This window comes from Fistularia commersonii, unplaced genomic scaffold (genome assembly GCF_037954325.1).
Source record: "Fistularia commersonii isolate RoL2024-O1a breed Wild unplaced genomic scaffold, RoL_Fcom_v1.0 HiC_scaffold_50, whole genome shotgun sequence".
NCBI lineage: Eukaryota > Metazoa > Chordata > Actinopteri > Syngnathiformes > Fistulariidae > Fistularia > Fistularia commersonii.
The window spans coordinates 677,877-692,500 of NW_028234008.1; positions in this window are offsets into that span (position 1 = coordinate 677,877).

Sequence of the window (14,624 nt, forward strand, 5' to 3'; positions counted from 1 at the left end):
TAAATGTCTAACTGATCATCATCATCATCATCATCATCATCATCATCATCATCATCATCATCATCATCATCATCATCATCATTATCATCATCATCCTGGTCTGAGCTCATCTCTGTCTGGGTTTGTTGCTCTGGAGATGGGTTCGACACAAATTTTAGCAGTCTGTTTTAGTACTCTTTCACTATTTGGATAATATACAAAATAAGCTGGACTATTTTTGTCATATCCAATGAAAACTCCCTTCTCACCTCTTGAGTCAAGTTTCTTTTTGTTGTGCTTGTATGCATAGCACACAGCACCAAACTTTTGCATTTGTGACACATTTGGTTTCTTTCCCGTCAAGCCGAAACGCCCCCCCCCCCCCCCCCCCACCACCACCACCACCACACACACATTAGCTCCTCCATTCATTCACATGTACACGCCGGCTGCTCCGGGAGCTCCACGCCGACGTTTCGGTGATCGATGTCCGCAGAAGGTGCACCATTGCCGGCCTGCGGTATCCTGTAGACCCCCCCCCTCCATACACACATGCAATACGCCTTGAAACGCATCGCTCGCACCGACGCGGGGAATCCTTTACCCTACTTCCACAGCAACGGCGAGAATCACATTGCGTCGGCCGCCGTGAGGAAGAGGGGGGGGGGGGGGGCATTAAGGGGGGGGGAGAGAGAGACATGGAGATTTTCTCAGCCTCTCATTCTTTTTTTTTTTTTTTTAATTGAACATAAATAGTACACACAAATATACAAATGTACAAATAAACATGGCAAGGTAGAACTGAATGTCAATGAAACAACCAGGCATGAGGAAGCAAAGGACATAAGGACTGTTGAGATAGGTGATCTCATTAGTTTTATTTGAGTTTACATTCTAGTATACATATGTTTTATTTGTATCTACTCTCAGGAAATGTATGGCACTTTATGACAAGGTTTGGGACTTGTTTTAGTTTTTCGCGACTGTTCAGCTAACTTGACGTTAACTTCTACGTCAGTGTTCTTTTTTTGGTATAGCGGTGCTGGCGGGAATTTTTCCCTCACTCTGTACTGTACATGTCCCATGGCTAACCGATGTTGATTCCCGGAGCTGTGAAGAAGAAAATAAAAGACGATTCAAACAAGGCAAACTTGTGAATTCCTTCCGAAACATGGAAAACGAAGAAGCTGCAAACTTAAACGCAACAGGTTATGGGCCCAGGCAACGAACAAAAGGAGGAAGATGGCAACGTTTGGTTTTCGATGGAGATGAAAACAACTACGAGCTTTGGGAAGTAAAGTTTCTGGGACACATGCGACTCGAAGGTTTGAAAGAGACAATACTTTCAACTGTTGAGCCCGACCCAGATAAAAATGCAGAATGCTACGCTGAGCTTATCCAGTTCCTCGATGATAAAAGTCTATCATTGGTAATGAGGGAAGCCGCAGATGACGGTCGAAAAGCTTTGAAAATATTACGGGATCATTACGCCAGCCAGGGTAAGCCCAGAATTATTTCCCTGTACAGCGAACTATGCTCACTCAAGAAGGAACCCGACGAAACAATAACAGATTACATTATCAGAGCAGAAAAGGCAGTCACCGCTCTGAGAAACACAAAACAGGTGATAAGTGATGAGCTGATGATCGCTATGGTTATGAAAGGGCTTCCAGAACCGTACAAGCCCTTCGTCATTCACGTAACTCAGAGCAGTGAAGAAATGACGTTTATTCAGTTCAAGAGTAAACTAAGAAGTTATGAAGAGACTGAAAAGTTTGACAGCAAAACCAAATCAGACAATGTAATGAAAGTGGACATGTCAACGGTGATCTGCTATGGATGTGGAAACCGTGGCCATATGGCAAAAGCTTGTCACCAAAAATCAGGGCCAAAATGGTGCAGCTATCACAGAAGCGCAACCCACACCGATGAGACATGCAGAAGAAAATCCAAGCCCAAAGAAGACTCGGTCAAACAAAACACAGACATCCAAGACAAAGATAAGGAAGATGAGCAAACTTTTGTATTCAAGGTCAGTCAAAAAGTCCCTCCGGAAAATATCAGAAAAAATGGACTGATGGTAGACTGTGGCGCTACATCACACATCATAACACAAGAAGACAAATTCATAAGATTTGATGAGTTTTTCAACCCAAACAAACATTACATGGAGCTAGCAGACGGGACCAGAAGAAACAAAGTGGCACTAAAAAGAGGTGATGCAGAAGTGTTACTCCAGGACATTGAAGGAAAACCTGTCCTGGTAACCTTAAGGGGAGCCTTATTCATCCCATCATATCCTCAGGACTTCATATCGGTGAAGGCAGCCACAGCTGATGGAGCCAGCGTGATATTCAAAGAAGGAGAGAACAGACTCATAACCAAAGAAGGAAAAATTTTCAGCATTGAGGAATGTGACAGACTCTACTACATAAGAACGGTAAATTATCAACAACTTTATGATGATACAGTAAATGACATGATGTCCAGAGATAGAGTAAACTTAACTTGTGATGTCAAAACATGGCATGAGATTATGGGACACTGCAATGTAAAAGATGTATTAAAATGACCAAACTTAGTCGAGGGTATGAAGATTACAGGTCAGACCAAGGTAGACTGTAACGTAGACTGTAACGTATGCACGGAGGGAAAATTCACAAATAGCAGAAACAGGCAAGCTGATGCAAAAGCTGATGCACCCCTAAAAATGGTACACACTGACTTATCAGGCCCGATTGAACCAGCTGGTCAAGAAGGGCATAAGTATGTCATTTCATTCACAGATGATTATTCAGGGGCAGTATTTGTATATTTTCTCAAATACAAGAGTGAAGCTACATTAGCAACAGAGAAGTTCCTTGCTGACAGCGCAGCGTATGGTCGTGTCAAATGTATCAGGTCAGACAACGGGACTGAATACACAGGAAATGCTTTTCAATCTCTTCTAAGGGAGAAAGGCATAAGACATGAAACATCATCCCCATACTCTCCCCATCAAAATGGGACAGCAGAAAGACAATGGAGGACCCTTTTTGAAATGGCAAGGTGTATGCTAATAGCAAAAGGATTACCAAAGGTTTTGTGGCCTTATGCTGTCCAGACCGCTGCCCATATTCGAAATAGATGTTACAATGACAGACACAAAAATACCCCATACTTCATGTTAACAGGGAGAAAGCCAAATCTTTCAAAAATGTGGATATTCGGAACTGAGTGTTATGCATACAAACATGACACTAAGAAATTGGATCCCAGATGTGAAAGAGGAATATTTGTGGGATACAGTAAGAAAAGCCCTTCATACCTGGTCTATAATCCACTTACAGAAAAAGTGTCAAAACAGAGACTGGTGAAATTGATCAAAAAGGGAAGAATTGAACAACAAACACAAACTGATGATTATGAGACAGAAATCCAGGGATATGAAGACACAGAATCTACAGATGAAACCAGTATAGATGTGTCACAAAGTGAAGATAAAACAGACAACCATATACAAAATGAGGATGAGAGTACTAACGCAGATGTGTCACATGACGAAGAAACAGCAGAAAATGTCCAAAATGAAAAAGAGACGAGGTCAGACATAAAACCCAGATATAATCAAACCAGTCGCTATCCTAGACGAAAAAGGGTCGTTCCAAGGTATTTAGAGGATTATCAGACAGACTATATTAACAATGATAAAAATCATACAACTATTGATTACTGTTACAGGACTGTGTGCGGAGTCCCACAGAATTATAGTGAAGCACTGAAGTCACCACTGGCACCCGGGTGGAATTGTGCCATGAGGGAAGAGATTGACTCGCTTAAACAGAATGACACATTTGAACTGACAACTTTACCTGAAGGGAGAAAAGTAATTGGAGGAAAATGGGTATTTGCCCTTAAAGAAAATGCTGAAGGAGGACAAATATTTAAGGCCAGATATGTAGCTAAGGGTTACAATCAAACAGAAGGCATAGACTACTATGAAACTTTTGCACCGACAGCTAACATTACATCAGTGCGGGCACTAATGCAGATAGCCGTACAAAATAACCTCATTGTCCATCAAATGGATGTTAAGACGGCATATTTACATGCTCCTATACATGAGGAGATTTTCTTGGAACAACCAGAAGGGTTTGAAATGATGTCAGAAACAGGAGAGAAACTAGTGTATAGATTAAAGAAATCTCTTTATGGCCTGAAACAATCAGGAAGAAACTGGTATGAACTCCTTAATGACCATTTAGAACAGGACAACTTTGTGAGAAATCTCTCTGACCACTGTGTGTACAGAAAACAGACGGAAAATGGTGACACAATCATTGTAATAATTTGGGTAGATGATTTAATTATTGCCGCAAGCAGCAATGATGCACTCAGCACATTTAAACAGAACATGAAATTCAAGTTCAACATGAAAGACCTGGGGAAACTATCATATTTTTTGGGCATACAATTTGAACAAAAGGGGGATGAAATCAAAATGAACCAGACAAAGTACATCCTAAAAATGCTAGAGAGATTTGGAATGTCAGAATGTAAAGCAAGATCTACTCCAAGTGAGCAAAAATTAGAGGGCATCCCTGTAGCTGATGAAAATGAGCAAAGTGAACCTGTCGACCCCAAAGAATATCGTGAGATTGTAGGCAGTCTTATTTATGCCATGACTTGCACCAGACCTGATATCAGCTGGATAGTGAGCAAACTATCACAGAATCTGGCAATGCCAAAAGTAGAAAACTTAGTAGCTGCAAAACATGTTCTGAGGTATTTGAAGGGGACAGCTGATTATGAACTAAGTTTCAAGACAAATAAGGAGGATTTGAACCTGATAGCTTACAGTGATTCAGACTGGGCATCATCTGTAGAAGACAGACGTAGCACTACAGGCTACTGTTTCAGTTTAACAAAACAAGGCCCAGCCATTGCATGGAAGTCAAGGAAACAGCCCACAGTGGCCCTGTCAACATGTGAGGCTGAATACATCGGCCGAGCCACCACCGCACAAGAAAACATGTACCTGTCTCAACTGTTAAACGGTATGGACAACAAAATGTACAGTTGCACAACAATCTACGGAGACAATCAGGGGGCCATCGCACTGAGTAAGAATCCTGTAAACAGACAAAGGTCAAAACACATTGATGTAAAATATCATTTCATTCGTGAAGCACTCAGTGAGGGCTAAATAAATCTTATCTATTGTCCATCAGAGGACATGTTGGCAGACATCTCGACAAAACTCATGACAAAGGTAAAAATAGAAAAATTCAAAAAGTGGTTCTTTGGAAATTAAAATGTCCAAAGTTTTTTTTTGGATGTTGAGATCAAGAGGGGGTGTTGAGATAGGTGATCTCATTAGTTTTATTTGAGTTTACATTCTAGTATACATATGTTGTATTTGTATCTACTCTCAGGAAATGCATGGCACTTTATGACAAGGTTTGGGACTTGTTTTAGTTTTTCGCGACTGTTCAGCTAACTTGACGTTAACTTCTACGTCAGTGTTTTTTTTTTGGTATAGCGGTGCTGGCGGGAATTTTTCCCTCACTCTGTACTGTACATGTCCCATGGCTAACCGATGTTGATTCCCGGAGCTGTGAAGAAGAAAATAAAAGACGATTCAAACAAGGCAAACTTGTGAATTCCTTCCGAAACATGGAAAACGAAGAAGCTGCGAACTTAAACGCAACAGTTTGGTTGTGGATGCGTTTCGGCTAATGCTATTAGCACAGCTATGATGAGTTAAGGTGTGTTTGTGTGTGTGTGTGTGTGTGTGTGTGTCTGTGTGTGTGTGTGTGTGCGTGTGTGTGAGTGTGAATTTGTTTAGGTGGGGGGGGGTCGCGGACAGGGAGTACCGGGGCCTCGAGCGGATGAGCTGAGAAGCGGAGGAGCGGAGGTAATGTTTCTCCTCTCAGAGGCGGGGAAGCTTGGGGGCAGAAGAACCCCTTTGACCGGCCAATGTGAGCTCTCCGGACATAGATCACCCGGAGGTATGACTGGAGCTCCCGCACCTCTAGGCACACACATATGTGAATGAGTGGATGAGCTAATGTTTCTTTTGTTGTGGATACGTTTTGGCCAATGCTATTAGCACAGCTATGATGAGTTCAGGTGTGTGTGTGTGTGTGTGTGTGTGTGTGTGCGTGTGTATGTGTGCGTGTGTGTGTGTGTGTGTGTGTGCGTGCGTGTGTGTGCGTGTGAATGTGTGCGTGACAGTTTGTTTAGGTGGAGGGGGTCGCGGACATGGAGTACCAGGCACTGTACCGGATGAGCTGAGGAGCGGAGGAGGGCAGAAGCCTGGACCGTGATTCGCTTATGTCCAGCGGTTCGGGGGTTCCAGGGCCAAAAGCGGTAAAGCGGAGGGACGGAGAAGCGGAGGAGGGGGGGAGAGCAGAAGCACGTCACGCAATTCGCCTGAGCTCGGAGGATCGGGAGTACCAGGGCCCATAGCGGAGGAGCAGAGGAGCTGAGAAGCGGAGGATTGGAGGAGCGGACGTTATGTTTCTCTTTTCAAAGGCGGGGAAGATTTGAGGCAGCAGGACCCCTTAGACCGGCCAATGGGAGTCTTCCCCGGACGTATGACTGGAGTTCCCGGACATCAGGGCAAACACATGTGAATGAGTGGATGAGATAATGTTTGTGTGCTTGTGGATGTGCTAATGCTATTAGCACAGCTATGATGAGTTAAAGTCTGTGAGTGTGCGTGTTTATGTGTGTGTGTGTGTGTGCGTGTGTGTGTGTGTGTGTGTGTGTGTATGTGTATGTGTGCGTGACAGCTTGTTTAGGTGGAGGGGGTCGCGGACATGGAGTACCAGGGCCTGTACCGGATGAGTTGTGGAGCGGAGGAGGGCAGAAGCCCTGCCCGTGATCCGCTTATGTCCAGCGGTTTGAGGGTTCCAGGGCCCAAAGCGGAGGAGCGGAGGAGGGAAGAAGCCCGGATCGTGATTCGCTTATGTCCAGCGGTTTGGGGGTTCTGGGGTCCAAAGCGGTAAAGCGTAGGAGCGGAGGAGAGCAGAAGCACGTCACGAAATTCGCCTGAGTTCGGAGGATCGGGATTACCAGGGCCAAATACGGAGGAGCGGAGGACTTGAGAAGCGGAGGAGGGCAGAAGCCTGGACCGTGATTCGCTTATGTCCAGCGTTTCGGGGTTCCAGGGCCCAAAGCGGAAAAGCGGAGGAGCGGAGAAGCGAAGGAGGGGAGGAGAGCAGAAGGACGTCACACAATTCGCCCGAGTTCGCAGGATCGGGAGTACCAGGGCCAATAGCGGAGGAGGGGAGGAGCGGAGGAGCGGAAGAGCAGAGGAGGGCGGAAGCCCGGACCGTGATTCGCATATGTCCAGCGGTTCGGGCTTCCAGGGCGGGAGTACCAGGGCCAATAGCGGAGGAGGGGAGGAGCGGGGAAGCGGAGGAGGGGAGGAGAGCAGAAGAACGTCACGCAAGTCGCCTGAGCTCCGAGGATCGGGAGTACCAGGGCGCATAGCGGAGGAGCGGTTGAGCTGAGAAGCGGAGGTAATGTTTCTCTTTTCAAAGGCGGGGAATCTTTGAGGCAGCAGGACCCCTTAGACCGGCCAATGGGAGCCTTCTGCGGACATGGATTCCCCGGACGTATGACTGGAGTATTGTATTTTAAGAACGAACTTTATTGCAGGCAGCATGAAAGAAAAAAACACGGAACGTTCTTCTTCCTTTGTTAAGACGCAAAAACACGCAGACGTCACACACTGATTTTGCAGTAGCGCCACCTATAGGTAAAAGTACCGCCCATTTACAACACTCCCACTTACTTTTACCAATAGCACCAAGTCCTGAGAAAATAATATTTCAAAGCTGTGTTCTTCCACGACAACAAAAACTGTAAACTTGTTTAACACCCCATTTTTAAGACAGTATTCCTATCACATTGGTTATACTGGAACTCTTTTTCCCATTTTTTAGAAATCGCTTTGACTCGGCAGCGTTCTTCGTACACCTGTCAAGCATTTTTAAACAAAAAAGAGTCCGATCTCGCCCCTGAGATATTCAAATCTCTGTCTACCGAGTGGCTTGGTAAAGATATCCGCTTTCATATCATTTGTTGGACAATATTGCAGTTCAATTTGTCCATTCTGCACACATTCACGGATATAGTGGTAGCGAATGTCTATGTGTTTGGTCCTGGAGTGATTTACAGGATTCTTTGCAATTGCGATGGCTCCTTGGTTATCTTCAAGGATCACTGTGGACACAGACTCTACACCGAGATCACACAGTAGTCGTTTCAGCCAGATTCCTTCTTGAGCTGCTTGACTGAGTGAGATGTATTCAGCTTCTGCTGTTGAAAGTGCTACTGTTGATTGTTTCTTGCTGAGCCAGCTTACTGCTCCTCCACTCAGAAGGAAGATGTCGCCTGTTGTTGACCGGCGATCATCTTGATCTCCAGCCCGGTCAGCATCCGAGTATCCGATTAAAGCTCCGGAGTCTGACCTCTCATATTTCAGAGCAAGATTTAATGTCCCTTTCAAGTATCGAAGTATCCTCTTTACAGCAGTCAGATGTGAAGCATCTGGATTTGCATTGAACTTCGACACAGCACTCACAGCTTGAGCTATGTCCGGTCTTGTCGCCATGGCAGCATACAGCAGACTTCCAACCATTGACTGATAGGTATGCTGGTGCACTGACATACCGACACCATCACTCCTTTTTAGCCTGACGTTGGCATCTGCAGGAGTTGCCACAGGATTTGCATTATCCATTCCATACTTCCGAAGTATGGCTTCAATGTAATGCTTCTGCTGAAGAATGATACGATTCTTTTCTTTATCTTGGATGACAGAGATGCCTGGGATGTAGGACAGCTCACCCATGTCTTTCATCTTGTAGCACTCCTTGAGAGCTGCTTTGAGCTCGTCCATGCTCTCAGTGGACTCTGTAATCAGGATCAAATCATCCACGTAAACTGCTAGTATTTCAAGCTCTTGTCTTGATCTCACAAACACGCAGGGGTCTGATGTGCTCTGTTTGAATCCAATTTCCATCATGAACTCCGTAAAAGCCTTGTTCCAACAGCGAGGAGACTGTCTCAGTCCATAGATTGATTTTTTTAGTTTGCATACCAGATGTTCCTGCCCTGTTTTGATGAAGCCCTCAGGTTGCTCCATGTATATTTCTTCTTCCAGGTGTCCATTGAGGAATGCAGTTACAACATCCATCTGGTGGACATGTAGACCCTTTTGAACAGCAAAGGACAGTAATGTACGAATAGAGCTCAATCGTACCACTGGTGAAAACGTTTCATCATAGTCAGCGCCATACAACTGTGTGTAGCCCTGTGCAACGAGTCTACACTTGTATCGTTCCACTCTTCCATCACTGCGATGCTTGACTTTGAACACCCATCTGGATCCTACTGCCTTTCTGTCTCTTGGCAAGTCGACTAAGTCCCATGTCTCGTTTTCCAGCAGTGACTCATATTCCAAGTCAGCTGCCTCCTGCCAGTCTTTTGCATGAGGACTCTCCATTGCCTCTTTTAGTGAGAGTGGCTCTGTCACGCAACACATGTTTGCATAATGATCAACAGTCACTACATCAGCAAACTCATCATATCCAAATCTTATTGGAGGCTTTCTGATTCTGTCATTTTTTCTGACAGTGCTCTCAACAGTGACTTCGTCATGTTTTGTTTCACTCTCATCTATTTTCATAGTTATCTCGGTGTCTGTGCAGTGTACTTTCGGTTCCTGCTTCAAGTTAAAGTTGGATTCATCAAAGACGACATCTCGACGGATCAGAATCCTCCTCTTCTCTTCATCGTACAGGCGATAGCCTCTGGCATTGTTTGCATATCCCACGAAGCGCGGCTTCACAGTCTTTTTGTCCAGCTTCTTTCTCTCTTCATCTGGGACAAGTGCATAGGCAATACAGCCAAACACCTTCATGTGACCCACATTAGGTTTTTTCCCACACCATCTCTGGTACGGTGTCTCTCCCTTCGGGACAGAAGTAGGCAGCCTGTTCTGTATGTAAGCTGCTGTGGCAACAGCCTCTGCCCAGAACATCTTTGGTAACTTAGCATGAGACAACATGCTCCTTGCTGCTTCAACGAGTGTTCTATTTTTTCTTTCAGCAACTCCGTTTTGCTGTGGTGAGTGAGGTCCAGTCATTTCATGGTGGATGCCTTGAACCTTCAAATATTCTTGAAACTCCCTTGAGGTGTACTCACCACCATTGTCTGTTCTTAGCCTCTGGATGCTTAGTCCACACTCATTTGTGAATGTCTTCTCAAATTCCTTGAATTTACACAGCACTTCATTCTTCTGTTTCATGAAGTATACCTTGGAGCATCTTGAGTAATCGTCTGTGAAAGTCACAAAATATTTGGATCCACTTATAGATTCAGTTTGCATGGGACCACAGACATCACGATGAATTAACTGCATCTTGCGCTCGGAACGTATTTCTCCAATCGACTTGAATGGCTTTTTAGCCAGCTTGCCCTCCACACATCCTTCACAGAAGGGAACTTCTTTGTCTGCAGAGAAGTCCACTCCGTTCACCAGACCTTTTAGTTCCTTCAGCTTGGTAGTGTGACCGAGGCGCCGGTGCCACAAGATAGCAGCTACTGATGCACTGTGAGTGACTGATTCATTTCCTTTCACATCTAGCTGATATAGTCCATCAGCTCTTCGTGTTCCCATTCCTTTAAGAGTTCCATCTTTTCCACGAATGTAGCAGCAGGACCTCTTAAACTGAACCGTATTTCCCTTTTTGGTGGCAGCTCCCACTGAGAATAAATTCCCAGAAAGTTTTGGAACATACAGCACATCATACATCGTAGCATTTTTTACCTTGCTTGACTTGAAGGTCATTGTCATGTTGACATTTCCAATTCCCAGGGCATCAACCACCCTGCCGTCACCGAGCTTCACTGACTGTTCTTTTGAGAACTGCTGGTATTCCTTAAGAATTCCTTGCTCGCATGTCATGTGCTTTGATGCTCCAGAATCAATTAACCACTCAAACTGATGTGGTTTTTCTGAGCTTTCCCTTCTAGCTACAAAGGCACTTTCAGATGAACCATCCTCATCCTCACACACCACATTTTTAGCTTTGTGGATTTTCTTTTTTGATTTGTTTTTCCAGCTTGGACAGTCACGTTTAATGTGGCCTTCCTTCCCACATTTATAGCATCTCCATGTGCTTTGTCCTGCTCCCACTGCTTTGGAGCGATCCTGCAGATTGCCACACACCTGTGATGACATTGCTGCTGCACCACCTGAAGGACCACCACTGTAATCATTAGCATTCACTCGCTTTTGTTCCTCATCGATTAACGCTTGTTGAACAAATTTGAGTGTCAGGTTGTCAATCTTTGTTTCCAGTGCAGTGACAACTGTAGCGTAACTTGGTGGTAAACTTCCCAACAATGTTACAATTTGGTCTTCCTCTTCAATTACAGCTCCTATTGCTGATAACTGGTCAGTCAGTTCTTTCATTTGTTTGAGGTGCTCAGTCAAACCATCTCCTTCCTTCATTTCGCACCTGAAATATTTCTTCTTCAGAAATAGTTTATTTGCCAGCGTGTCTCTTTCAAAAATATCTTTCAGTGTAGTCCACACTTCTTTGGGAGTCTTACAGTTTGTAATCAGGTACAACAGGGATGAACTTACATTGAGCACTAACACAGAGAACGCTTTCTCTCTCTGTTTCGTGAACTCACCCTGTGCTGCTGCGTTAGCATCTGGGGCTAATGTGTCTTCCTCTGTTAGCATTCGCCACAGTCCTTTAGCCTTTAGCAGATGTTCCATTTGAAACTTCCACGTTGCCCAATTCTCCGGTCCGCTCAGCTTGTCGATAAACAGCTTGTCCTCCATTGTGAGTTCCCACAATACTGTTCACTATCACACAAAATATTCAGTGTAATCCAGCCTTTTAGAGACACTCTGGGCCCATAACCTATTGTATTTTAAGAACGAACTTTATTGCAGGCAGCATGAAAGAAAAAAACACGTAACATTCTTCTTCCTTTGTTAAGACGCAAAAACACACAGACGTAACACACTGATATAGCAGTAGCGCCACCTATAGGTAAAAGTACCGCCCATTTACAACATGGAGCTCCCGGACCTCTGGGCACACACATGTGAATGAGTGGATGAGATCATGTTTGTGTGCTTGTGGATGTGTTTTGGCTAATGCTATTAGCACAGCTATGATGAGTTAAGGTGTGTGTAAGTGTGTTTGTGTGCGTGTGTATATGTGTGTGTGTGTGTGTGTGTGTGTGTTTGTGACAGTTTGTTAAGGTGGAGGGGGTCGCGGACATGGAGTACCAGGGCCTGTACCGGATGAGTGGAGGAGCGGAGGAGGGCAGAAATCCTGCCCGTGATTCGCTTATGTCCAGCGGTTCAGGGGTTCCAAGCCCCAAAGCGGAAAAGCGGACGAGCGGAGAATAGCAGAAGCACGTCACGCAATTCGCCTGAGTTCGGAGGATCGGGGGTACCAGGGCCAATAGCGGAGGAGCGGTGGAGCTGAGAAACAGAAGATTGGAGGAGCGGAAGTAATGTTTCTCCTAATTTTTTTTTTCGTTTTTAATTTCATTTGTCTATCTATTTATTTAATTATTTCCTTTCAATTTCTTTTTTTGTCTAGCATAATAAACTTCTTCCAGTTCTGCAAAGCAAGAGACGTGCCACACATATTATTCCTCCGTAAAAGACCCAGCCGGTATTGAGGGGTAACTCACAGATCTCCTGGCCTGGCCAAGTTCTTCGTTCACAAAAACAGAATGCAGCAATGTTCCCCAAATTTTAATTTCTTCATAAACGATTTTGAATAATTAAAAAAAAAAAAATCCTTAAAACTTATGGAAAAATCCAAAAACCAAAAAACATACAGTTTGATGTCTGAAATTCCTTGTAAACCGCAGACCAAATAACATGGTTTATTCCCCTTGCAATTTTTTTTTTCGTTTTTAATTTAATTTGTCCATCTATTTATTTAATTATACACTATTAACTTGTCCATATGTCCTTTTCTTCCTCATCCCTGGTTGTTTCATTGACATTCAGTTCTACCGTGCCACGTTTATTTGTACATTTGTATATTTGTGTGTACTATTAATGTTCAATTAAAAAAAAAAAAAAAAAAAAAAAGAATGAGAGGCTGAGAAAATCTCCATGTCTCTCTCTCTCTCTCCCCCTTAATGCCCCCCCCCCCCCCCCCTTCCTCCTAACGGCGTCCGAAGCGACGAGATTCTCGCCGTTGTTGTGGAATCTTGGTAAAGGATTCCCCGCGTCGGTGCGAGCGATGCGTTTCGAGGCGTATTGCATGCGTGTATGAAGGGGGGGGGGTCTACAGGACCCCGCAGAGCGGCAAAGCTGCACCTTCTCCGGACATCGATGTTGTTATCTGAGAAATATGCTCTCAGTTATTTTCGTTTTATTTTGAAGGGCCAGTCCCAACTTCTGGTCTGTCCGTTGTGTTTTTATTTGCTTGAAAATAAACTTAACTTCCCACAGTTCTGCAAAGCAAGAGACGTGTCACACATATTATTCCTCCGTAAAAGACCCAGCCGGTAACACGCAGATCTACTGGCCTGGCCAAGTTCTTCATTCACAAAAACAGAATGCAAAACTGTTCCCCAAATTTTAATTTCTTCATAAACGATTTTGAATTATAAAAAAAAATCCTTAAAACTTATGGAAAAATCCAAAAACCAAAAAATATACAGTTTGATGTCTGAGATTCCTTGTGAACGGCCAACTTAATTACATGTTATATTCCCCTTGCAATTTTTTTTTTCGTTTTTAATTTTATTTTCTCCACCTAATTATTTAATGATTTCCCTTGAATTTTCTTTTTTTTGTCGAGCATTATGAATTTCTGGCAAAGCGTTAACACTATTAATTTCTGATTCCATACAGAACGAATGCCCTTATGTGTGTGCGAATGCCCTTACTCCTTCATGGAGTACCAGGGCCGTTTGCCTCCGTGAACCTGAAAGGGGCTGTTCCGGTGTTCCTGTTTGTAAATCCACTCAACAATGAGGTCAAAAGCACATCGGTATCGATACAGTTCGATACAGGGCGATAACACCCGTGCATTCCGCTCTCGGCCCTGGTACTCCTCGGGCCGAAATAGCCCTGGTACTCCTACATGGAGTACCAGAGGCCCGCCGCCGTGAGAGTAAATGGAGCAATTTGGGTGTTAAATTGCAAAAAGCGGCGTAAAACCCGTGTGGAAAGCAAACGAGTGTTGTTTTAAGACAGTGTGAGGGTGACAGCGATCGTCCAAGAAGCTTTCTTGGGTTATTTCTGAGGTTTCTCAATGCACTCCTAATGGGAGAGAAGGTAAATCCCATAGAGCCTACGGGCTTGTCCGTTGTCCGCGCTGCAAGGGAGTTTACCCGGTTTTCGAGGGGACCTCCTGCGGGATAGTGTTGGAGTGGCCGTCTGCGAGGACGGTTTGATTTTTGGTGGCTGAGCGTCTCCGAGTCGAGTCGGCGCAAGTGACCCGCCGTAGGAGGGCCCCCGCCGGCCGGCCTCGTGCCGGCGTTCGGGTGGACGGTTCCTCCGCTCTCGCGGGTCCGCCTCGACCGTCCGGGGGGCAGGCTGCCCCCGGTCGGGACTCGTTGGCGGCGAGACCGAGACGCCCCGTCTCTCCCGGGCG